The 26,466-nt window shown below is 43.7% G+C and overlaps 4 non-coding genes across 4 annotated transcripts; 2 read left to right on the top strand and 2 right to left on the bottom strand.

The window, feature by feature from the left end:
* The first annotated feature begins 11,931 nt into the window (after window positions 1-11,931).
* Window positions 11,932-12,025, top strand: TRNAI-UAU. The gene is made up of 2 exons: window positions 11,932-11,969; window positions 11,990-12,025. It is a non-coding gene; the product is annotated as a tRNA-Ile (tRNA).
* An 11,205-nt stretch (window positions 12,026-23,230) lies between these two features.
* On the top strand, window positions 23,231-23,304 carry TRNAI-AAU. The gene has a single exon. It is a non-coding gene; the product is annotated as a tRNA-Ile (tRNA).
* Window positions 23,305-24,678: 1,374 nt separating this feature from the next.
* TRNAR-ACG lies at window positions 24,679-24,751 on the bottom strand. The gene has a single exon. It is a non-coding gene; the product is annotated as a tRNA-Arg (tRNA).
* A 1,178-nt stretch (window positions 24,752-25,929) lies between these two features.
* TRNAS-CGA lies at window positions 25,930-26,011 on the bottom strand. Its single transcript has one exon. It is a non-coding gene; the product is annotated as a tRNA-Ser (tRNA).
* Between the last annotated feature and the right edge of the window lie 455 nt (window positions 26,012-26,466).

Genomic DNA, 26,466 nt, shown 5'->3' with positions numbered 1-26,466 from the left:
GATGGTAAGATCCTGCACCACAGGTACCTAGCATGTGTCAAACTGCTGTGTCTGTCTCAGTTCAGAAAGGCAGAAAAAATTGGGGGAGAAGAGAGATAACATGGGGTGATAAGGGTAAGGTGTTTAAGTCTGATGGTGGACGCAAAGTTATACCAATTAGAAGTTTTAGTACATGGCTTAAACCAGATGATAGAAAGAACACTAATTGTGCCAAGGATCTCAAGAATGTAGCAGGAAACCCTCTGCCAGATAGGGTAATCTGCAGAATTGGAAAGCTTAAATGCTCTCCTATTATCTAATTGACTTCAACCAGAACATGTGAAAAAACAATGAATGACTAGAGCATCGTAAATTACTGTAAAATAGAAGATCAAGTAAATTCAAATCCCCTATCCTCACAAACAAACAAACAAACAAATAAACAAACCATACCAGTGAAGTTGAACGTTAAAATGTAGAGAAAGATTTTGGATATCTTCTTTGATTTTGGTGTTTCAGTCTGTAAGAAATCAAGATGGAGAGAGATGCTACCCTAAATAGGAAAGCTTGTGGGCATCAAAGTAGCTGAGCTAAACCATTCATGATGCCTTTAGACATGCACAAAACCATGGCATCCGAGGACTGTCCCACATGAGTCAGCCAGGACTGTCCCACATAAGTCAGCCAGAAAAGTCAATACCTATTGTGCAAGAGGGCATGATGGTGGTCCACCAAGTACTGAGTGAAGGGGCCCAGGGGTCCTAAGCTGTCCAATAAGGGATACAGAGGCCAGAAGATAACCCACCATCCCCATCCCTGCAGCGCATCCCCCAGAACACAAAACAGGGCACTCCACTGTGCACCTACATGACATTTTAATCATATATCTGTTGGGAAATAAGAATTTCCTGTCCCCTTCAAGGTCCTTCCAACTGGAGTAAGAATCAAATTGACATGAAACAGATTAACAGGAGAAAATCAAATGTAATAACATATGTACAGGGAATTCACACAAACATGGAAATTCTAAAAACAGGCGAAGTGAGGCTTATCTGTCATCCTCAACCAGGGAGTAGGGGTCAGGGACTCAAAGGGAAGAAATGCAAGTCATGGGAAGATGAAAAAGAGTCAATGTTTATTTATGTAAACAAATAAATGTTTGCTAGTTTGCTAGGCCACTTAGAAACAATAGACATAGAGGACCTTGCTAGGTGGCTCCCTGTCCACTATACCTAGTTCATACCATAACGTAGTTATCCCTGGTGACAGATCTCTTCCCAGAGCAGGACCTCTACCTATATTCTTTTTAGCCAGTTGAGGGGATGGTAAAGAGCTTTTCCTAAATCTGCAAGGTATTGATGTCTTTTAACTCAAAATAATCTTTATGCCAAAGTGGCCCACTTGGAGCAGCCTGCCCTAGGCCCTACATATCCATCCAGAGTTATTTTTAAGAGCTTGTTTTTATTCAAAAAAGTGTGCTGAATATACCTACTCCATATTTGGCGTACACCCTCAAGACCATGTAACTTTTTTCATTTGACCTATAGTTGGCACATTGCATTAATGAATAATGTAGTATTAAATCAATTTTACTTTCTTTTTAAAAGATTTTATTTAATTATCTGAGAGAGAGAGAGAGAAAGAGTGAGAAAGCATGAGCAGGGGTAGCAGCAGAGGGAGAAGCGAAGTCTCTCCTGAGCAGGGAGTTCTATGTAGGACTCCATCCCAAGACCCTGAGATATTGACCTGAGCCAAAGGCAGATACTCAACCGACCGAGCCACCCAGGTGCCCTAGTACTGAACTAATTTTAATATTGAAATGATCACCTTGATTTTTTTGCAAGTACACTTAGAAAGTGTACTGTTAGATTTGTTTGTGAATACCTATTGCAATGGTATTTAGTAAACTGAAGGGTAGCAGAATGTTCCACACCAGAATATGCCTCTTTGGCATTAGGATTATTTTAAGCTGGTTATTTTTGATAAAAAGCGGACACAGAAGAAGCTCTAAAAACAGAGTAGAAGTTACCCTTTTTTAAGGGTAATTTATAAAGGAAATCTCCATTTGTGTCTCTTTCTTTGTACTGGACAGAGAAGGATGACTTCAAATCATGAGAAAATCTATTTCTGACAGCCCTACAACTGATCTTAAGGGTTTGCTAGCTTCAAGTCAACTCACTTTTTTTTTTTTTAAGATTTTATTTATTTATTCATGAGAGACACAGGGGGGGGGGGGGGGCAGAGACACAGGCAGAAGGAGAAGCAGGCTTCACACAGCCCAACGATTCCTGATCTCCAGGATCACGCCTGGGCTGAAGGTGGCACTAAACTGCTGAGCCATCCAGGCTGCCCTAACACTCTTTACTCGCTGACCAGGGGCCTTGGATCTATTACAAAACTAATTTTCTCTCTTTGAGATCTGTAGACTGCTGGCCTTGAGGAGAGAAGGACCAGAAATTTCCCAGGCCGCAGAGGCCAGCCAGGCTGTCTGAAGTGGTCCCAGCTATTGGAATAGCCTAGCAAGTTTTTAGCAGAAGATTTTTCTTTTTCAGGTCACACAGATGATTTTACTAATCTCCTTTTGTGTTTCTGTAGATCTTGTCCACCAAACGGGAACCTAGGAACCGAACTCCCTCCCTGAAATGATGTCTGTGGCATCATGGAGTGTGCACAGAAGTGAGAAATGTTGCGGGCCTCTGCACTCCATCGTTGATGTACTATCCTAAATCCTTTAAAAACTCCTAGGCCAGGCAGAAACGCAGGAGTGGGCTTTTGGACAAGCGTTTGACTCCTCCCCAGTTGGCTGGCTTCCTGAATAAAGCTCCAAGTACTTTCCAAGCAAAATTCCTCTCTTGCTTAATGATCTTCCAGGGATAGGCAGCCAACCTTGGGCTCCATATAACATTATCAAAGGAGAAGGCACAACTTTACTTGACATGACAACCATGATCCATGTTTATCTAGCTTTTCCTGATAACTTCTTCAAAACTAGCCTCCCGGCACCTTTCTCTTTTTCATCTTTAACTACAGATGGTGTTTAGGCTGGAGTTGGAAGTGACCAGGTGATACAGCTGTATCTGTTGTACATATAGGAGCTTCTTTTGTCTTTCTTTTGCTAATTGTTTACAATTAGGGATCTCTGGTCGAGCAGAGGGGAAATCATTTTCCTTACTTTACAAAGCAAACTTAATTTGTGTTTTTTTTAAATTAACAAACTTTATTTTTTAGAATAGCTTTAGATTTTTCAGAAAAATGAGCAGAAAGTGATGTGGGAAACAAAGGCAGAAGAAAAATTATTAAATTTCCAAACTACCTACAGCCCATTGACAAGTCCTTGAAACAGGCAAAAGGACATTCCTCTAGGAGTTCAGCTGCCTCCATGTTAATGCTTCTCTAAAAGCAAAAGGCTACCTTAGCCCAACCCCCAGGATCCTGTAAGTCTATTTTAACATATAAAAATTTTTCTGGAAACTTCCATTATCTCTAAACCCCCAAGATATGTGTTAGAAATCATACCCCAAGCACATGACACACCAATATATGTCTGAAGGGTCTCATGACTCAGGTTTTATTAGATGATAATAAATGACTTCTTCCCAACAATAGGCAGCCCCCTCAAGGTCATGGAAAGCTTGTTTCCAAAATTCTTGAGAGACTTACAGTCTCCCTGACCCCTTCGCGATTTGAAAGTATATCTTGGGCCACTGTTCGTGACCCCGGTGCAGTTCTTCCTGCCCACAGAGTCCTGTCCTGCTTTAATAAAACCACCTTTTTGCACCAAAGACGTCTCAAGGATTTTCTCTTGGCCATTGGCTTCAAACCCTAAGTCTTTCATACATCAGAAAGTACAGAGGATTCCTGTACTGATGCTCTTTTATTATGTTACTTTTATCTGTTGCTGATATCAGAGTACTACTGGTGTTATAAAATAAAAAAACAAAGGGACTTCTTCCTGTAGGATGCTATGATTTGCATATTTGAATATTAAAAGGATTCAAAACATTACACCCCCAAATATGCCACTTTGCATATGCATTATTTTTAATGAACAGGAGAACCAATACAGGCAGGAAAAGCTCTTCACTGACCACCCCCCACCATGCCCCTAACTGCCTAAAATACAGAATAAACATCCCCCTTTGTAAAGGAAACTTAACACCTCCAGGGGAAACCTGCTGTTAGGAAAAGCATCTGTACCAAGAAGAGAGCTATCCCCAGGGACAAATTTATCCTGGGAGACACTCTTCCTTGGCACAAGGTGACATTAACTCACATGCATTTCTTCCTGTATCTTCCCAGAATTTGTCTCCCAGACTCAGAAACTCCAAATCCCTATTTCTCTGTGTTACCCCAGGATGGTATGGAAGTCTCAAAGATCTGTGAACTCCCATGCAGACATACATAATTAAGACTCAATTTTTCTCCCCGGATGTTTTATGGCGATTTCATTCTCATGCTGTCGCAGGACCTAGACAGGTTTTCCTCTCCTGCAGTATCATTACACACGTGTGATCTGTGAGGATGTGAAAGGCTTTCTCCTGTGAAACCATCTGGGCCTGGGGCAGCTGAGGCCTGACTCTGACCAGTCTAACTGCCGCCGGGGACGTGAACCTCCATGGCTTCTGGCTTCCGCTGAATCAGCCTTGGTAATGATGAAGTTTTGGAATACCGGTGAGGTTTGGTGGGGTGAAGTCCAGAGCCCACGACCAAGAAAAAATTCTTGAGACATCTTTGGAGCAAAATGGTGGTTTTATTAAAGCACGGGGAGGAGACCAGGGGACAGGACCCATGGGCAGGAAGAGCTGAGGGGAGGCTGGTTATATACCTGGGAGTTGGGAGGGGTTTGGGGAGCCTGTTCTCTAAGGAATTTTGGAAGCAAGGTTCCCAGGACCTTGAGGGGGCTAGCTGTTGTTGGGGAAAGGTCACTTATTGCCGGCTAATAAAACCTGAGACATGAGACCCTTCAGATGGATACTGGTTGGCCATGTGCTTGGGGGATGATCGCCAACCTGTATCTTGGGAGTTTAGAGATGAAGGAAATTTCTAAAGGAATTTTTGTGTGTTAGAGTAGGCTTACAGGCTCCTGAGGTCGGGCTAAGATTGCCTTCTGCCCTTAGCAAAGTGTGAACATGGAGGCAGTGGAGTCTGTAGAGGAATGTCCCTCTGCCTGTTTCAAGGGCTTGTCACTTTGCTGCCACTGGCTCGTGCCTTGTCCTCAGCTAGCCCTGTGTTCCCTCATCGATAATGCCTGTTGTCCTCGAAAACTACCAGTTTTGTCCAAGTTCTCAATTTTGGTGTTAAATTAGACAAAGAACTCTTTGATGATTTTTAAAAATTTCTTCCACGTGCATGTTGTAATTCCCAGTTTTACGTTCTTATTTTTAATAACTGAATTATCTATTTTTTTTTGAATTATCTATTTTTTAAATACATATTTTATCTCTTTATATGTTATCTATGTATTTTTCTCTTCTTTTCTTTTTCCTAAAAATAATCTTTGGGATCACATTTTATCCTTTTTAAATTTTGTTTTCAACTATTTTAATTCCTTTCTGATGCCTGCCTCAGTTCTTTCATTGTTCTATTCCCAAAATTATGTCTCAAACACTTAATTATTTTATTTCTTCTTGTTTCATGATGTGAAATTTCTAGGTTCTGAGCCTACATTTACCTGTAACTAAAAGTGACCAAAACACACCTGCAGGATGTCTAGAATAATGTCTCTCTTATCTCAAAATCAATTTTATTTCATCTATATAGTACCATCCATGAAAACATGCTGAACAACGAGACAGATCTCACCTAGTTATAATTTATTTATTCTGGGATGGTCATCTCCCTACGTGGTCCAACCATCACCCAGCTCCTGGTTTACTCCCTTTAGCCAGTTATTTGGCCCAAAGGGGATACTCAGTAGATTTACTGAGAAGGTACTAACTTTTCAAATGGTTGGATCTCTCACTTGCATTTCCAGATGCTGGGGACACTCACACAAGGTGTTCATAAGATTATATTTTAACTGCACTTAATGTCACTGGAGACACATGATCTGGTTTCTGCCCCCTTCCCCCACCTCAACCCCACCCTGTTGGTCATGTGCTTTCTTTCTGTATTTTGAAGTTTGGTAACTATGAGAATGTATCTCTGTTTTGGTGGATTTGATATCTGTTTTTCCCGGAAGATGGTTTTCTTTATGCACATTCACAAATATTTTTATTGAGATTTTATTTCTTGTTTTACTTAATTTTTTTTTTCTACTTCAGACACTGGTTGCTGACTTTCTTTAGATCTCCGTTACCTTTTATGTGTTTGTCTTTTTCCTTTGGAGTCTATGAAACTTTCACTCAGCTTGTTTTGTCATGGATTCGGTTTGGGGGAGCAGGGGGTCAGACTCCTCTGCTTGTTGCTTCTCCTCTGTTAATGCTGTAAGGTGATCTTTACAGCTCACTTTTTTGTCTTTGCTCTACAATCATCATTGTCATTCAGTTCTGTTAAATTCATTTTGTTTCTGCAGCCAGAGCATAATAAGCATGTGACCAAGCTGCCACCCACCGGATTCACACACTGCAGGCTTCCATCCAGGAGCTGTGGACAAAGAAAAGCACATTGTGCAAGACATCCATGCTGCTGAGAGTGTCAGAAAATGGGTTTCTTTATCAGAAAAACCTCATCCTGAAGTCCCACAGTAACGGAGCTGTTCTCTAGGGTGATTTGGGGTGTTCATGGTTATATAGCCTCTGTGCCGGGTCCTCTGACCTTCTCAGGCATTCTTGGATTCTTTGGTGAATTTCTTACCTACTTACTGCAGAGCTGGGTTTGGCCATATATGGCTAAGAACTCTGAGAGATACAATGAGTCTTTGAAGTGTTGTTTAAAGTGCCCTAACAGGGGCAAACTAACTTGTCAGTTTTAGGCTGTTTTTCTGATAGGGGTGAAATTGGTTAGTTTGAGGTTGTCAGAGAGAATTAGTTTTAGGACCATATTTCTCCACCAGTCCTGCCTCTCCCTACCTCCATCCTCATCATCCTTATGAGGAAGGAGAGAGAGGGGGAAGGAGAAGGAGGTGAGCAGATAGAGGCTGAGAGAGGGAGGAGAGAACAGAGTGACCGAGAAAGAAAGAGATACACACACACAGAGAGAGAGAGACAACCTTAGGGTTCTCTTGGTCTTGTGCATGCCTCTGCTCTCTCCCCAGTGCTGGAGGGGGCTATAGACTTTCTGGGCATCTTTTTTGGTAACTGACCCACATTTCTGTGTTATTTTCCGTTGTTCTTTGTGACCTGCCAAGGTATTCTAGGGGGTTATTCATTCTGGATAATTCTACCTCAAAGATTCTCTTAACTTTATCCTGCAGAGAGGATGGGAAAAGAGTGAGGTTTGGCAGTTCTTTCATCTTGTGGGAAGTACACCTTATTGGTGATGGGGGAGATGGGTTTGCAGTCTAGAAGGATATTGTACAAGTTTTTCCTGGGCTGCAGCCCCCATGTGCCCCTGCCAATCTACCTGTTTCCAAATTGGAGAATACTAATGACTGTTTTCAGGTTTTGCCTAATAAACCCATTCTATGAAGTACCCTGGGGGTGTGTACAGAGAGAACCTGGCCATTGGCTTTAATTCTTGAACTTGTCTTTTGCATTGGTGCTCTAAAATTATTCATTCTTTGGGTGACCCTTTTAAAACGGATGTATAATTTTAGCCTTTTTTCCAATTGAGCACGAGAGATCCATATTTTTTTCCTTATTTTTATTTGTTTCCTTAGATTAAGAGACAGGAAGAAGCATCTATGATTATTATAACCAACTAGGAGTTTTTTTTTTTTTTTTAATATGGGTTTCTGGGATCTATCCCAAACCAATAAGCTCAATCTCTGGGGGTGGGAACTATTCATGGGTATGGTTTTAGGCAATTTTCCAGTTCTTCTGAGGTTGAGAACCACTGTTCTAAAAATACGGAGTGAAAGGTGTTGGAGAGTTTTATGCTCCAGAAGCACATAGCAGCCAGTTCCTGAGATGTTTAAAATGCTATTTCAGGGGCACCTGGGTTGCTCAGTCAGTTGAGCCACTGACTTTTTTTTTTTTTTTAAGATTTTATAATTTATTTGACAGAGGGAGAGAGAGAGAGAGAAAGAATACAAGCAGGGGAACCACAGAGGGAGAAGAAGCAGACTCTACTGAGCAGAAAGTGTGACATGGGGCTCAATCCTAGGGCCTCGGGATCATAACCCAAGCCAAAGGCAGATGCCTAACCAACTGAGCCACCTAGGCACTCCAAGCCACTACCTCTTGATTTAAGCTCACATCATGATCTCGGGGTCCTGGGATTGAGCCCCAACTTTGGGCTCCATGCTCAACAAGGAGTTTGCTTTGAGGATTTCTCTCCTTTTCCCTCTACCCCTACCCCCCTCATGCTTGTTCTCTCTCTAAAACGAATAAATAGATCTTTAAAATGCTATTTCAGCATTTTCGTGTTATTAGTATGGTTTTAGAGATCTGTGGAGAGAAAATACACTACAGGTAAATGACATTTTCCTCAGGTTATAAAGAGACATCATTTTTCTCAAGTGGCACAAAAAGCCATATCAGATTTTTTCCAGAGCAGAATGATGAGAGCCTGGAATCATAGATTCTTCAGAATCATCTTTTTGAGACAGAATTTGAGCATTCTCTATAGTTACTGTCTGAGATGACCTTAATAGGACATTTCAGTCATTACCAAAACTCCACCGTTTTCTTGAAAATTAGGTTAAAGATCCAGTGGTTTCCTTGTATTTGGATCACTATCACATAGGAAAGGGAAAAAGTTTTCCCTGACTGTCTTAGGGTCTGAAAATTAAAGTCACAAAGACAGGTTAAAAATTGACTGGGTCCTAAAATTAAAGTCACAAAGACAGATTATGAAGAGGAAAGCATAAACGTTTACTTGATAAAAGGTTTAAGTGAGATGGGAGCCTTCATAAGGAAATGAAACCCTGAGGGAGTGGTTAAAGCTGAGTATTTTCATGCTCAGTTGGACGAAGATTGGATGGTTGTGGAGAAATATGATACAAAGGGTACAAGGTAAGTTCTAGTAAACCAGGAGGAACTGTTTGTTTGGATTCTTCTTGGAGTCCCTTTGTCTTTGGACATAAGGATGCTCCTTTCCTCAGGGTACCTCTCACACAAGTTTTATGGCCTGCTTTGGCGGAGAAGGGCAGGGGGTGAGTCACAGTGATCTTCCTGCTTCTCACATTTTCTCAAACTCTTTCAGCTTAAAATATTTAATTTGCCCAGGTGCCATATTTTGGAGTAGCATGTTCTGAACCCCATCAATTACAAAAATATGTTTATTTCTATATTATTGCCCCTCCCATTCAAAACATAATATTATATACTATCTCCCAAACGCCTGCCAGCCATTCATAATTGTCAATTCCATCACAGTTTCTAGCAATCAGGAAATCAAGAGGGTACAGAAGGTGCCTTCACAATGGGATATTTTTTGGAGGATTTCAGAAAGGGGCTATTTAATAAAGGTGTGGGCAGGCTGGGGAAGGATGGAGTAGAAGGCTACTGGTATCAGCTGCTTAGCATCCTGAGGGCCTGAAGGAGGGAGGAAAGGAGCTGCTATTGGACCATGGAAAGGTCCACTCTGATGAACTAGACAGAGTTGACCCCCAGAAAAGAATGCAGAAAAAATGAACCCTCCAACCTCTGTGTGCTCTCTCATTCTGGTCTCCTTCTAGTGCTTGCATAATTAAATTCCAGCTGAAGTCAGAGGGCAGGGAGTAGTCCAGACAGACCAGGCTTCCATGGAAGTGCAGACAGAGGTCAGAAGATGGTTATTATTTTTTAACATGAATTATTCCAAGTTTTTAGCTTTCTCCTTTTTCCTCCATGAACATGATTTCATGCTTTAATGCCTACATTATGTCACAGACTTGTCTTCTCTGATGAAAGGCAATTTAATAGCCAGTAATACTGGGAGTGACGTCAAGTTTTCATCCCTTAAGAACAAGCATTCCCTAGATATTGAATCTTCTCTAGCTCCAGACTTCAAACACCACACCATGAGTGTTGTTATGAGATTTGCATAAATCACTTAGAACAGTGCCTGGCCACTGGTAAGCTCTAGACCAGGGGCCATTGCTATGGCTGTTAATTAGATGGGATGACCTCTAGAAGTTCAGGCCAGCTTGGTCTCTCTCCCTAGGACTGCATGCTGAGGATGTTGGAGGGAATTCTCTTTTTTTTTATTTTTATTTTTTATAATAAATTTATTTTTATTGGTGTTCAATTTACCAACATACAGAATAATACCTAGTGCTCATCCGGTCAAGTGCCCCCCCTCAGTGCCTGTCACCCATTCACCCCCCCCCCCCCTTCCCCTTCCACCACCCCTGGTTCGTTTCCCAGAGTTAGGAGTCTTTATGTTCTGCCTCCCTTTCTGATATTTCACACACATTTCTTCTCCCTTCCCTTTATTCCCTTTCACTATTATTTATATTCCCCAAATGAATGAGACCATATAATGTTTGTCCTTCTCCGACTGACTTACTTCACTCAGCATAATACCCTCCAGTTCCATCCACGTTGAAGCAAATGGTGGGTGTTTGTCGTTTCTAATGGCTGAGTAATATTCCATTGGATACATAAACCACATCTTCTTTATCCATCATCTTTCGATGGACACCGAGGCTCCTTCCACAGTTTGGCTATTGTGGACATTGCTGCTAGAAACATCGGGGTGCAGGTGTCCCGGCGTTTCATTGCATCCGTATCTTTGGGGTAAATCCCCAACAGTGCAATTGCTGGGTCTGGACGGAATTCTCTGCTGAGGTGGTCATCTACCAAGAAGCTTATGGTGCTTCTCCCTGCTTCTCATGTTCAGGTGTTAATTTACAGGGAATGATAGGCGTACAGCAGTGCAACAGACACCGAGGCACCTTCTCTCTCCTCGCTGACTTCTTCGTATGTCTGGAAGGAGAAGCCTGGACGCTGCTCTATTACCTGCAGTCCTGTGTGTGAGGCATTATGTGGTCAAGAATAGGCAGGCTATTCCACTCTTTAGACAATTTTCCTTCTACTTCATGAGAATTATTCCATAAAAGCCCAGATGTGCGTGTATGTGCGCGTGTGTGTATGTGTACTCTGAAAGCTGCAATTTCCCCAGGCAAAAATCAAATACTCAAGCAAACAAAAAAGCGCACACAACTGGCCTTTCTAATGAGAGGCCCCCGGAGGTTGGAAGAGGGTCACGGGTGGGCACGGCGTCGCAGAGGTACACTATCTGCATGGAACCTGCAGGATCGAAACAGGTGGAGGAGCGGAGTTGGGGGTAGGGCTCACTGCCTTGGCCGCTGTAGCAGGCCGCACAATTGATGAGTCATTACGACTCTAGCAGGTTTCCTGCAAGAGACGCCAGAGCAGAGGGCTCCGACCTGGGACGCGGTTTTCGGGCGGCCTCGGGAGGACATGGGGAGGGGGGTGCGCAGCCTGCGGGTTGCGCGGACTCTAGCAGGGTGCGGCCCGGGGACGCGCGGGGCCAGGGCTGGCGGATTGGGCTGCTCGGGGTCCCGGTGCTGTGGGAGCGTCCGCGAGCAGCCGGCTGGGCGCCGGGAGGCCGCGCCTCGGCCAAATGGCTCGGGTCTTCCACGGGCATCGTTCCCTTTTCGCAGGGAAGGCGGGAAGGAGCGGGAGTCCGCGCGCCCTCCCTCCTCGGCGGCAGCTCGGGGCTCCCCAAGGGGGCGCGGTCCTGGGTCCCCCGAGGCGTAGAGGACGAGGCGCCTCCCTCTTCCAGGAGGGAGCGAGGCGCCTGGACCGCGCGGGCAAGCTGGGAGCGCTCGCGGCCGCGCGGGCGAGCGGCAGGTGCGGGGGGGCGGCCTCGGGGCTCGGCGCGCTCCCGGAGGCGGTGCGCGGACGGCGCGCCCTGGCCCGAGGCTCTGTAGAGCGCGCGCCGGCACTCGGGAGAAAGCATGCTCCAGTGGCGCAATCGGTTAGCGCGCGGTACTTATACAGCAGTATATGTGCGGGTGATGCCGAGGTTGTGAGTTCGAGCCTCACCTGGAGCATGTTTTCTTCCCTTCGCGATTTCAGATTCCTTTTCTACGAATGCATTTTGCCCTCCCCTCCAAAGAAAAAGGATTTTTTTATTTTCCACGGTGAGCCCGCGGATGTTCCCACGATGAAGGAGGGACATTTGAGAGTTTTCGAACGGGAAGAAACCACAGACCAGAAGGAAGCAAATAGTTCTCCTTCTTCTCCTCCTCTGACCTTACAGCCGTGCACAGCTTCCAAGGAAGCCCCCTCATCCTTTCCCCTCTCCTTTCTTCGAGAAATCCTGAGCTCTCTGGGAACTGAGCCGGCGAGCAGAGAGCCTGGGTCCTGCGCTCTGCGGCTTCGTGCGCTCCTGGGGGCTCAGCTTTGTAGGGGAGCCCCCCTCCCCGCCCTCACCCCCCACCTCCCTCACCCCCACCCTCACCCCTACCCCCGCAGCACCACCACCTCGGGCTGGGAAGGAGAAGCTTTGCTCTGATGCCACAAGCCGCGTTGAGGTTGCTGAATTCCACCTGTGAAGTCTTACGTGATTTGAGCCACATAAGCCAGCCTCCAGCAGTGAACAGCGGCCCAGGAGGTGGGGGGGGGGGGGTGCTGGGTATGTATCTTTTTTCACCAGGCATCCTGCTGACCAGCTGCGCTTTTCTGACGGAAATCCCTGCGGGTCTGTCCCATCAACATGTGAGAAAATCATCTAGCCTAAATCCACTCCCTCTCCTGTGCTCTTTCTCACAAATGCAGTTATCTAGCAAATATGCAGCGCCTACTTTTCTTGTCAGGTCCATCCTAGATGTCGAGGCTGCATAAAAAGGTGAAGCCTCTGTGCTCTGGATGCTAAGTTCTAGTAGGGAGAAATCCACAGTGACCAATAAAAAGTGAATATACAAGTAGATGAAGTTTTATAGAGAAAAATAAAACAGGATAGGAGGCAGAGGAGATACCAGGATATGTGATGGGAGTGCAGTTATATGCAGGGTTGTTTGGATGGCCTCTCTGGGCAAGTGGCATTAGGCAGAGGCGGGGAGGTCAGAAGAAAGTCTTGGATACACACAGTGATGGGGTTCCTCAGGGTCAGGCAAAGGGAGGAACAAACACAAAGGCTTAGCTGGGGGTGTGGCCCCAGAAGCAGAGTCAGAGAAGAATGAAGAAAAGAGCTCATGCCAGCATATTTTTCAACAGAAGAGAATCTTCCATAATTTTTAAAAAGCTAATACCTGATGCAATGACCACACAATGTTTGAGGAAACAGTGTGAAAGTAGAACAGCCAGGGGATGGAAGTGTCCCCGGGGGTTACAGCTGTTTGCTCTCCCGGTCTCCAACCTATCAAAGGCTGGGCTGTCTCTTGATTTTACGACTGATCACACTAACTTCTGTGGAGTTGTTCAAAACAGAAAACAATGAGGGAGTTTTCTTTCTAATGTCTCCTTTTTAGTAAGATTTTCACCAAGTTAGTGGCTTAAAATAGCACAAAATTGTTGTCTTACAGTTCTACAGGCCAGAAGTCTAAAGGGGCTTTCACTGCACTGAAATCAGGCTGCTGGCTGGGCCTGTGGTCTTCTGGAAACTCTGGGGGAGAGCTTTCCTTGCCTGTTCCACCTGCTACAGCCTGCCCACATTCCTTGGCTCTTAGTCACCTTCCATCTCCAAGGCCAGCAAGTGAATGACTTTGATCTTTGCTTCTGTTGTCACATCTTTTCTGACTCTAATACCTCTTTTCCACCTTTTAAGGACTCTATGGTTATATCGGACTCTCTGGATAACCCAGAATGATCTCCATATTTTAAGATCCTGAACTTTTTATTTATTTTAATTTAAATATTTTATTTACTTATTTGAGAGAGAGTGAGATAGAGCATGAGCAGAGTGAGGGAGCAGATTCCTTGTTGAGCAGGAATTCCCCCCCCCCCCCCCCCCCCGCAACGACTCAGATGCTCAATCCCATGACTCCAGGATCATGATCTGGACAGAAGGCAGACACTTAACCATGGAGCCACCCAGATGCCTAAACTTAAGCACATCTGCAGAATCCCTTTTGTCATGTGAAGCAGCACATTCCCAGGTTTGGGGCTTGTCATGTGGACATCCTTGAGGAACCCCTACTTTGCCAGAGTATTCACAAAGCATGTGTGTACTCCACCAGGTTCGAGATGAGAACAGGACAGTCCTCCTAGAGTTTCCTCCTTCCCTGTGTAGTCCATCCTTTCTTGCACACCTGTTCCTGGCCACCATTGATCTGCTGTCCATTGCTATCATGTTGCCTTTTCTAGAATTTTGTGTACATGGGACCATACAGTTTGTGGGCCTTTTTGTGTGTTAGACTTCTTTTACTTAGTATAATGCTGTGCCAATCTGTGGCAGAGATTCATTTTGGATTCTTGGCTTCTTCTCTCTGTTCCCCATATTTACCTATTACTGAGTTTTCTTGATTCTCTCTTACCTCCTAATGTCTCTCAAGATTTCCTTGCTCACAGTCCATATCCCTAAAGGCCTCTATGCCTTGAGAAATACCCTCATTTGCCCTGGCTCATTTCTTTCTCTTTGCATACACTTCTCCACTGGTGACCATGCAGCTGCACCTCCCGGCTTCTCCTGTGAGTTTTGCCTGCTCTGCCAGGTCCATGATGTGTTAGCTTGGGCCTCTCTTAGCTTCACTCCCTCCCTTATGGGATCTTCTGCTCCTGGGGGGGACAGGGGGAACAAGGACTGTATTTTAAGTGCTTTTGTTTCTTCTGTACCCCACTCAATTCCTGATTCTGAGTAGATTGTACCTCTCAGTGAACTGCACTGTCCACTTGCACTGTCATGGAGCTCTCTGCTCCTTTGCTCCCTCTGTCTCCCCCACAACCCCTTAGGATGAGAGTTTCTTTTGTTTTATTGGCTTAATTCATTTATTTTAGCAAAATGAAGGTTAAACGTAGATACTAAGAGATAAACAATATTAACAAGAGCGTTTTGTTTTGTCTTGCAGTTTCTTTCACTAAAGAATATGAAGATGAAGTCACAGGTTAAAGAAGGGATTTCGCACTGTGGATAAAAAAAAGCATGAGTGCTGTGGCCAATTTGATTCCTTTCTCTACCTACAAGGCTCTTATCATCTGGTCTACACAACAGATTCCTGCTCATTCATCACAGCTCAGAAAAAAAATCTGATGGTTTTTTCCTTCTTACTAATAGAGAATTTGCAACACTAAATTCACATTTATCTCATTGTAAAAAAGATGTATTTATATACACAACCATCTTTCCTACTAGTTCACTTATCAAGGACAAGTTTTTAAACTTTTAATTATGTGGTCCATTATGTGATGTGTAGAAAATTCTCAGAAATATTCAGAGTCTCAAAACAGTATAGTAGTGTAAACTCAGAATTTTGGGGAGAGAAGCGGAAGATAACAAAGGAAGGAGGAAAAATTGAAGTGGTTTGGATGGGAATGATGAGGAGGAAAAAAGGTGTTTCTTTTTGTTGTTCCAGGTGAAAATACTGAATATTTCAAACACTACAACTCAGGGTTTTTCTAGAGTTGACATATACTTCTGCCAAATGAAGATTCATATACATGATCAGCTGATAAGTAGAATTGGTAGAGTCTGTCTTAGAGCCTGTGTAGAGTCCTCCCCCAAAGAACTCACACTGCCATCAGAAGGGGCCAGAGATTCTACTTTTTTTTCCCCCCAGAAATTCTACTTTAAAGATTTCCCTCTTCATATGTGTCCAATAAATTTTTTAAAATATTTTATTTACTTTAAAGATTGTATTTATTTATTCATGAGAGACACACAGACAGAGGCAGAGACACAAGCAGAGGGAGAAGCAGGCTCCATGCAGGGATCACCATATAGGACTCGATCCCAGGACCACGATCATGCCCTGAGCTGAAGGCAGACACTCAACTGCTCAGCCACCCAGGTGTCCCAAAAATATTTTATTTATTAGAGAGAGAGACAGAGAACAGGGAGGCAGAAGAAGAAAGAGAGAGAATTCCAAGCAGACTCCACGCTGAGCAGAGCTAGACATGGGGCTGGATCCTAGGACCCTGAGATCAGGACCAAGGACCAAGGAAAACCAAGAGTCCAGCACTTAACCAATGCTTAACCAACACATCAGCCTGTGTCTAATCATTTTTTAAAACTATTTATGGAATGGCAGAATTTTAAATTGTTGAATAAGAAACTTTTCTAACAATTTTGACCTTTTGGGTCTAACAATTTTGACTATTTGTTTATTTGTCCCCAGTTTCCATTTCTTTTTCTGGTGCAAACTGAAAAGATCCATGTCCTTATAAAGCTCTGAAGTGATTTTATCCATTACATAAATATGGCTTACTTTTGTGTCTTTCATCACATCCAAATTATATTTCATATAATAATTTTGCTAATTTTAACTTTTTATTTTTTGCCTAGATAATCTATTCCTCTGGTTCCAAATATTTGTACATATAAAGGTCCTCCCTAGTCCTATCTCCGTGCCACCCAATTCCCCCCTGCATGAGTCATTGCTTTGTATTGTCCTCTCAAATTTAACAAGCTTTTTAAAACATTTTAAAGAGAAAGAAAAGAGTTTAATTTAAGCCCAAGTTAGGTGAGCCACACAGGATACACAATCTTCACAAAGAAGAGAGTGTTCCAGGGAGGGAACATTTGGTACAGGGTTATATATGTTTTCTACATTTTAAAAAATTACAAAATCATCATGGTGAAGAGCATTCCAGAAAGTTACAGACTTCATCTCATGTTTTTAGTATGTGTGAGGCTGTATGGCTTTAATGGGAACCAGGGAGGTTTTTAAATTTTTCTTACCTTTATGCTTGGAAAGCTCTTCTTTGGTTATTATTTTTAATGAAGCAGGTATACAATATGTGGTCAGGGCAGAAATAGAGGTTTTGCTGAGTCATTTTAACCTTGGTAAATGTTAGAGTATAGCTTCCCCGGAAGCCCAGGAGAATGGTCCACAAATATGAAAAGTTGAAAATTTCCTTTGTTTTATCAATGTTGTTAGTTTCTTCCAAAAATAGAATTATTGGGATGCCTGGGTGGCTCAGTGGTTGAGCGTCCGCCTTCTGCTCAGAGTGTAGCCCTGGGGTCCTGGGATCAAGTCCCACATTGGGCTCCCTGCATGGAGCCTGATTCTCCCTCTGCCTATGTCTCTGCCTCTTTCTCTGTGTCTCTCGTGAATAAATAAATAACATTTTAAAAAATAGAATTATATATATTCTCTTCTTTGCCAGACACCATTCTGGGTGAGTGTATGGAGAGGAACCCATCCCAATTCATGTGGTGAAAAATTGGACTGTGCCCAAAGTGAGGTTTGGCCTTTGCTTCAGCTACTGGGAAATGATTTATGTCATACCTAATAGTAGGATATATTTTTAGGGTGGGTCTGGCCACATATTGTAGTCGTGTTGGAGATACCAACCATGTGATTACAGGTGAGGGCTTTGTGACTCTACCAGTCAGCCTGGCACACCGGTGATCGATTGCTTATGATAATGAAGCCCCCAATAAAAACTCCGGACATGGAAGCTTAGGTGAAGTTCCTGAGCTGACAATGCCCTGTATTATCATACATCGATGCCAGGAGGGTAGCTTAACTAGAGGACAACAGAAGTTTCATTTTGAATCTGCCCTATGTGTATTTTCTTTTGGCTGATTTAAGTCTGTGTCTTTTCCCTGTAGTAAGCTGTACCCAGTGAGTAGAATAGCTTTGATGAGCTCTGTGACTACTTCTAGCAAATTATCAAACCCAAAGGCATTTTGGGGAATCCTCAAAACTTGCAAATAGTGCCAGAAGGGAGGGAAGTCTAGGGGACTGTGCCCTCATATTTTGCTGTTTGACTAACTCCAGGTAGAGGGCTAAACATCTTTTCTTTTCCTTTTTTTAAAAAATATTTTATTTATTTATTAATGGGAGACACAAAGAAAGAGGCACAGACATAGAGGGAGAAGCAGGTTCCCCACAGAGAGCCTGATGCTGGACTCTACGCACGACTCCATGCAGGACTCGATCCCCGAACCTGCCCCCTCTCCCCCAGGATCACGACCTGAGTGGAAGGCAGACACTCAACTGCTGAGCCACCCAGGTGTCCCATAAACATTCTGATTTGACAATGTTTCTCATGAAACTGATCAGTATAGCAAATAAATTTAATTATTTCTAACACCTCTCCTTTTATAATATTAAAGAGCAAGTCTTTGCTGATTTCCTAGAAGCTCTCTGGGAAATCCCAGCTGCTTTTAGGTATGAATGACATTAGGATTTGATTTGAGGAGGAAATCCTTACCAAGCTACCACAGATGAATGTCAGGAGCATCTGGATCAGGCACTGGGCTCACTGTAGGATCCCACCAGAAAAGGAGCACAGGAGGCTTGGGAGGACTCAGTGTCTGGGTGGATGAGACAGTGTCCCAGCTGGGCTTTTACTTCTGTATGACTCAGGACACCAAATTGTCAAAGACAAAACCAGATAGATGAGAACATAAACTTTATTTAGGCTCTTGCAAAGGGGAGAGGATCAGAAGGATCAGAGTGTCCTCTGCTGGGTATTTCGCCTTAGACTTTTACAGGAAATAGAACACAACTTCCAGATGAAGTATTTGGAATTGTTTTGCACTGGAGAAACTTCGATCAGATGAATGGGAAGTGTCCATTTGTATATCTAACCACTTTCAAGGGGGTTGCTACAGAAAGAGTTAACATAGCAGCCCTGAGACTGTTCTCCTTAGAAAGGCCTGCTTGCAAGGTTGACCCTTGGTTGGCACCTGGGAACTAAGAATTTTTTTTTAAGATTTTATTTATTTATTAGTGAGAGCACAAAGAGGGGGAAGAGGGCGAAAGAAGCAGGCTCCCCATGAACAGGGAGTCCAATGCCTGGCTCAGTCCCAGGATTCCTGGGATCATGACTTGAGCTGAAGGCAGATGCTTAGCCCACTGAGCCACACAGGCACCCCTGGGAATTAAGATTTTAAGAAGAGAGTTCCAAGATGACAGGAATGGCTTGCTGTGCCTAAGCTATTCACGCAAACCATATAGTTCGTGCTGAACATCTGTTTTCTTTCTGCATCTGGAGTTTTGATATATGCTAGGCAGCCTCCCTTAAATATCTTGGGAAGCAAGTCTTTAGTCAACTTCCCTGGTGGACATTGTTCATGTGTTGTCACAATTCTTGGTTGAAGGAATTAAGCCCCTCCTGTGTGACCTGTACCTACTTTCCGCCAGACTTTCCCCTATGACCCTTTTCCCTTTGCTGACTCTGTTCTGTATTCTTTTGCTATAATAAAGAATAGCTGTGAAGACAACTATATGCTAAGTCCACTGAGTCCTTCGGGAATCATTGAACCAGAGGAAACAGAGACAAACAGCTTTCATCTTAGCTAATCACTAATGTGACAAAGACAGAGAACTCAGCTGGGAGTGACAGTGTTTGGCCTTATCTGCAGGTTTGAGCAAAGGAGGAATGATTTGTGTTTGACCTTGTCCATACCTAAATACTATAACATTTTGCATTATACAGGAGGAATATACTGTGAATAGCTCATATAATTTTTGATATAGGATATGCTAAATTATTAATTTTTTCAATTATCCAAATAATAGCCCCATAATGTAAAATATCTTTAAAAATACAGAGAAACACAAAAAATATCTTTTCTCCTCCCTTTGATAATTAAATAATATCACTGTCATAAAAAAATACAAGTTAAAAATCACAAAGAACCTCCACTACATCGTGGCCTGAATAACCAAAATTAAAATGGCTGATGATATCCTGTGTTGGCTAGTCTGTGAAGTGACCAGAAGCCTCATACATCGATGTTAATAGTGTACACTAATATGTTCATTTTGGAAAATGGTTTAGCAACCTATAATAAAGTCAAACATACATATATCCTATGCCCCAGCAATTTCATTCATTTATCTCTGTATCTATGTATCTACCTATGTATGTATCTATTTATCTGATAGTTGAGCACTTATGTTCACCTAAAACTATGCACAAGAAGGTTCCACAATTTTTGTAACCTAAAACTGGAAATCAAATTCCCATCAGCATTAGAATGAACAAGTAAATTGTGGTATTACCAAATGGAAGTTGATGAAAGGAAGAAACTGTTTTCACAGATAAAAACACAGATGAATCTCAAAGACAATATTGAGTTACAGAAGTCAGATAGAAGAATGCAGATTCAAGTTGATTTAATGTATATGAAGCTACAAAATAAATGACAGCACATATAATGAGAATTCAGATCAGTGGCTAACTTTGGGAGTATAGCAAAGGAGAGGGATCCTAAGGAAACTGACATGGTCACACAGCGATGTAAACTTGTAGAAATCATCAAGCTGTGCACTTAAGACTTGCGTACTTTACTGTATGTAATTTATACCTCAATAGAACGACAGGGAAAAGGAATAAAAATAACTTTAAAAGAATAAAAAACAATTTAAGGTCCAAACTAGAATTTATTCCAAATGATGTTGTCTTGAATTCTTCTAGCAGGAAGCTTTGAATCACCACAGCCCTATGGCAGTCTAATTCATATCCTAAGAAACCATATATAAAATTTTCTTTAACCTGTTTGTTACTGTTGTTGTTCTTCCTATAATACTCAGGAAACTTCGAATATGTTTCCTGTTGTCTAATTTTTATGTTGGTACAATTATTTTTGAAATGGGCAAAATGTTACATTTGCAGAAAACAAGACTTTACTTATTTTTCCTGAAATGTAGCATACAAAAAAGAAAATAGGCTGTTCAGAGGAAGTTATTTCAAGAGTAATTGACAAGAAATGTTCCCAAGGGTTAGCTGAGATAGCTCAGTTGAGAGAGCGTTAGCCTGAATATCTAAAGGTCCCTGGTCTGACCCCCCCTCCCCCGCCTCAGCGGGTGCCCACAATCCTTTTGCAAACGTAGTTTACCTTCCGGTTTACTGACTGGCTGCGTAAACCGTGAAGACCCACCCATACCAAATGTCAATCCCCTTCAAAAAAGTTGAGGCCACAGTGCTATTTATGCGGAAAGGAGCTACAGACTTTTAACCGCATCATGGAAAGAAAGGGCTTTTGTAAATTCTTTGGCAAAATGCAATTCTACTGCTTCCAGCAATTTCTTGAGATAAAGAAAACTTCTCCAGTGCCTTTTTCAGAGCACTTAGGTGTTATCAAATGCATTTATAAGTATCACACATTGGCATTTTCAATTCTTCACTTAATTACCTCTCTTTCTTCACTTAGTGTTCAGCCTTACAAATCCTTAGATTATTGTCAGCACTTTGAATCCTGTAAAGTCTTGCTTATATACAGCATTTTGGTGATTTTCAGCTGTGGGGAAAGGCCTAGTGTGTCATTCTACTATGAAGAAAGGCAAGAATGATAGCATAAACATAAACTGAATTTTAGTAGCATTTATTAAGATTATATGTGATGATGTATATATACATATGTATATGCTATAAAATGTAATAAGAATTGTTAATATTGAATTATTATTTTTCCTGAAACAGTGTTGGATAATTAATAGACTCTAATCTGGATTATAACATACATAATTTGAAATTCTCTTACAAGACACTTGCGGCAGATGTTCCCTTGTGTATTGCCAATGATGGCAGGTGGAGATATTAAAGGTATGCTTGACTATGTATAGAATATTTGGGGGAGGATAAACAAGAAACCAGGTGCTCCGGTGGCCTCCGAGGAGGATTTGGGGGTAGCTGGAGTCTAAGATCAATGAAGATTCACTCTGTACTATTGTGTAATGTTAAAGGTCAAATCTTTTAATGAGCCCTCTTTTGATCAAGAATCACTACAAGTAATGTTCATGCACAATATTTCTTTCGAAAGCAGCCTACAGAAAAATACAGTTATTGGATCTCGGTCCCTCAGTCTGAAGGCGGGGGTGGAGTGAGGACAACAGAGCTACATCGTAGGTTCTGGCAACTGGCAGGTTGCTGGTTTTTCAGGACAGCGAGGCCCGGGAGCTCATGGTCCTACCTGAAACCCTAGGGCGAAGTCGTTAAAGTCAGGGAGGTCGGCCACCCAGGAACTCCGCTGGTCGGGAGGAGGAGGGAGTCCGAGCAATCCTTTTGGGGTTGAGAGGTGCAGAAAGCAAGCGAAGTGCGCCGCAGTGGCTTTGCCTGCGGACCTCGGGGTCGGTGACACGGTTGGGGATGAGCTGAGCGCGACCGGCTCCGAGAGCGCCCTTTCCTGGGGGTGGCCCTGCCCCTGGGACCGGAACCCCGGAGGACCCGGGGAAAGTAAAGGGGGAAACCCCGCTGGCCTCGCGCCTTGGACCTTGAACATTCCGGAGGGGACACTGGAGGCTCAAGCTTCTCTCCTGCGCCGTCGTCGGCTTTTAAACCAACAAAAGTCATTACTTGCTGATTCACTTAGCTCCAAAGATTCGCTGAAAATTTTACTAGGCTTGAGTCAGCAAGAAAGTTGGAAAGGTGAACCACGCCAGGAACGCGTGGAGGGGCGTCTCCTGAAGCGCCGCAGGTGCCGCCCCCCCTGCAGTCGGTGGTGCAGCTGGTAAGCTTCCTGCGCAGCGCAGAGCGCACCTGCCCGACTCGGGCCTCCCAGCCCAGGGCCGGGGTCCCTCCGCTCGCACCCCGCAACCTGAGTGACGCCTAGAACTTGCAGTTAGGTGAAAACTTTACCACTCGGCCGGAGCCGCCGCCACCTGGTCTCCCACCCCCAAACAGAACTACGAATTACCCCAACTTAGAGTGTGGCTGGTGCTGCTGGGGGGGAGGGGGTGCGGTACAGCGCGGGACCGCAATGCTGATGACGTCAGTGCAGGTGTCTGCGAGTCTTCCGCTACGCCGAGTCACCCCGTCCTTTCCTGCACCGCTCCTCTTCGTTTCCTTGCCTTGAACGTACCGACTTTAATGGGTCATCACGTTAGGAGTCAAGGAAGAGACGTGTGCCATATGCGATCCAGTGCTGCAGACATGCTTCTAAAAAGGGGAGACCCCCTTCACCAACAACTGGAAATCCGACCGCAGGGCACTCTTCGCCAATAGACTAGACTCAGCCCCTGCACAAAAGTTCCTTCGTGGGTTTTTTGCTCCATATCCGAAGAACTGAATGAATGTAGACTCATGACAGTCTGTGAATATGGTTTAAAGTTCTCCTTAGAAGGAAAAGAAGAAATTCTCCCTTAGTTTTAGACAAACAAAAATGTAGAGGAACATTATTTTTTTAAAAGGGCCAGCTCGCAGGTGGCCGGTTAGCTCAGTTGGTGAGAGCGTGGTGCTAATAACGCCAAGGTCGCGGGTTCGATCCCCGTACGGGCCACATGGAGTGTCGTTTTGGCCTCCTGTCTGCCCAACCCAGACTACCTATGACCCCAAATCACACTGCTCAGAATGGAGGATTCAGACATTCTCCTTATCAATGAAAAGGCGAAGTATTTTCTTCTCGCTTTGCTTGTTTTTAATACAAAGTAACAGACACCTGCGAGGAAGGCTTTACCGAAGAAACGAGGGAGTAACGTGGGAGCCAGGCGGATGTATTTTAGCAAAGAGGGCGTTGAGAAGAGTTTTCGAAATATGCCTGCTTAGTTTATAGTGAAAGTCAGGAGACAGTATTATTTGGGCGCGTCAAAGAAGTTCCAGTAGAGAAAGAAAAGGAGGCATACGCTGCCAGTGAGGGGTAGGCCAGAGCAGCGGGGCACCGGCTGTGTTCCCGTCTGGTCTGTGCTCGGTTCCTCCCTCCCATCGCGAACCCTCCCTCCCCGTTACCTGTGCTGACACCGCACCGAGTGCGCCGCGCAAGGCTGCGCACCTTTCTCTGGTTTGGTCTCCGTACCCGAAGGGCGCACGCGATGACTGCAGTTCACCTGCGATGCACGCCGACTAGACAAGCTACACATTCGGAGGCCGGTCCACATAGGAACACGATCTTTTGGGTTGGTTTGAGGAATATTCCCCACTTGGCAGTCTCTACGCACGCCCTCGACGCACTAGAGGAGGCAGGTCTGTTCCGAGAGGCATCCCTAAAACTGCCACCTCCCAGATCTTCCTTACACTCCCGTCTTTTCCCTGGCTGTTAACCTTTGCAAAACAAGGGATCCCTGTGGGTTCTCTGTCCCCCGAGGGCCTCTGCCCCGACGGAAGCTCGGCCGGGCACGTGGGGGACACGTAGGGGAGGAGTGGCCACCGCGGCCTTCAGGATCAAGCTGGCCGCTCGCTCCAATATTCCCGCAGCTGGACTTTCCCTGACTGCACATTTCCCCGGGGGATGTCTGTCATCTTTCTCTTTGCTGGTGGCGAGGGAGGAGCTACGCAGGAGAGACCTCTGCAGTGAGGACTCTTTGCAACAGGAAAAAATATCTACGGAGAAGATACTGGAAGAAAAGTTTTTGGTAATTTTTCTTTAGAGCTTCTTTGATTTTCAAACCTTCCTTCAAATGGTCACTGTCAGCCAATCTCCTATCCCTACTTCAAGAAGAGATAAAAGAAGAAAATCTTAGAGGATCGTTGCTTTGACGCTTCTGACGTCTCTTTTGGACTCGACTGACAGCTGATGTAGGAGAGCATCCCTGAAAGTGAAAGATCAGGCCCAGGAAACTGTGTTCGAAGGACTTTAATGATTGCTTCAATGGTTTGCTTAAAAAAAAAAAAAAAAAAAAAAAGTACCTAGAAAGTGGGAAAAGAAAAACAAGGTCAGCGAGCCAGCCAGGAGTCGAACCTAGAATCTTCTGATCCGTAGTCAGATGCGTTATCCATTGCGCCACTGGCCCATACCCGTTGTGATACTATCAATACTAGTATTTTCCATTAGTATACACAACTCATAACAAATTAGTGGCTGTGTGTTTTGTTTTGTTTTGTTTTTTTTAAATTTAGACAGGGATTAGGAACAAAAACTGTGCCAATTCTGGGAAATAATAATTTATTCTGAGACTTGCTTGCATGATGTATATTTACATAAAATGTTCTCATTGAAAACAGGTCAATCTTCACTTATTTTTCTGACTGCACTGGAAATTTGTTTGGGGCTTAGTAGCTGTTTTGCTGTTTTGCTTGAACAAATCTCCATGGACTCAGTTTTCACTTCTCTCTTCACTCCTTACCCAGCTTATATATTTGTGCCTAGTTTTTAGCTCTTTATTACCGCCCTCCCCCACCCATCATATTCATCTGCCCACAACATTGCAATAAACATGTAATGCAACGAGGAGGGAAGAATTCAATAGAAGTATGCATTTTAAGAATCGCATTTGACAAAGAAACTTGGAGACCAGGAACTCATTTAAAAACAAATACAAAATTGGCTTAAATTCTACTTAGCTCTTCAAAGGAGACAAAATAGCTGAAAATGCAGAAGTGCTTATAAAAAGAGGTTTAGTCCACTGAGGAGAGGAGGTTTCACATGGGCTTGAAAACGCAAAGTCAAAAGTCAAAATATATCCTCTCTGTGCCTCAACTTCCTCCTTTGTAAAAAGTGCTTTCAAGAATGTGTGGCAAATATGATGGAGTATTGTCCTAAATTTTTTATGGTTTTCCACCAGCCTTTGATGTCAGTACAAACACTAAAGATTGCTTCCTGAGAATGTCTTTCAGAAGCTGCTGGCTCTCTATAATCGGAAAGGGCATCTATTCCCCCAAATTTCCTGTGCTCTTTGCTACTGGGATCAGGCACTTTCCAGACTTAACAACTTCACCTCTTCGCAGCCAGTATTTTCAAGTTGCTCCAGTCCGCAGCTCGTGGACAGTGAGAGATGGAGTTTTGGCAGTTCACAGATGCCCAGACAGTGGAAGAAATTGATGGAGCTCATAACCAGCTTGCGCCCGCCCTCCTAAAAGATTTGAGTTATAAACTGGAATTTCCGCCTAAGATTTTTCTGCAATGCTGGGCGGGGAGCCATCCAATTTTGCAGAAGCCTCAAGATGTGAGGCACCACACTAAAAAGAGCAACGCTGTGAGCAGGATTTGAACCTGCGCGGGGAGACCCCATTGGATTTCGAGTCCAACGCCTTAACCACTCGGCCATCACAGCCCCTCTCTCACAGCCTTTACTTGTGACACAGAAGGCAAGTATGTGTCATTTACCACACTGTTAGAAGAGATAGGATGACTGATGCTTCAGTGTCCCCTCAAAACCTTCTCCAACCCCAGCTTTACATATTTCATTTAATGGCATTTTCAACTTTTCAGATATTTGGGCAAAAATCTTGGCAATACCTTTTGACTTCTATTATTATTTCATTCCACCTATGTGAAGGAATTCATGAATTCTCTCCACTCAAAATGCATCTAGATCCAAAAAAACTTCTCACCGCCCAACTACTATCACCCTGGACTGTGACACCTTCATCTCTAACATGGGCTGTTGCAAAAATCTCCTAATAGGTTCCCCTTTTTCCACCCTTTCCAGGCTTATTCAGTGATGAGCAACCAGAGAGATCTTTTTGAACCCAACACACTTGGAGCACAACTTCGCTTAAAACTTAA

The sequence above is a fragment of the Vulpes lagopus genome, chromosome 10 (assembly GCF_018345385.1).
Source record: "Vulpes lagopus strain Blue_001 chromosome 10, ASM1834538v1, whole genome shotgun sequence".
NCBI lineage: Eukaryota > Metazoa > Chordata > Mammalia > Carnivora > Canidae > Vulpes > Vulpes lagopus.
This window is presented reverse-complemented; position numbering and strand designations above follow the sequence as displayed.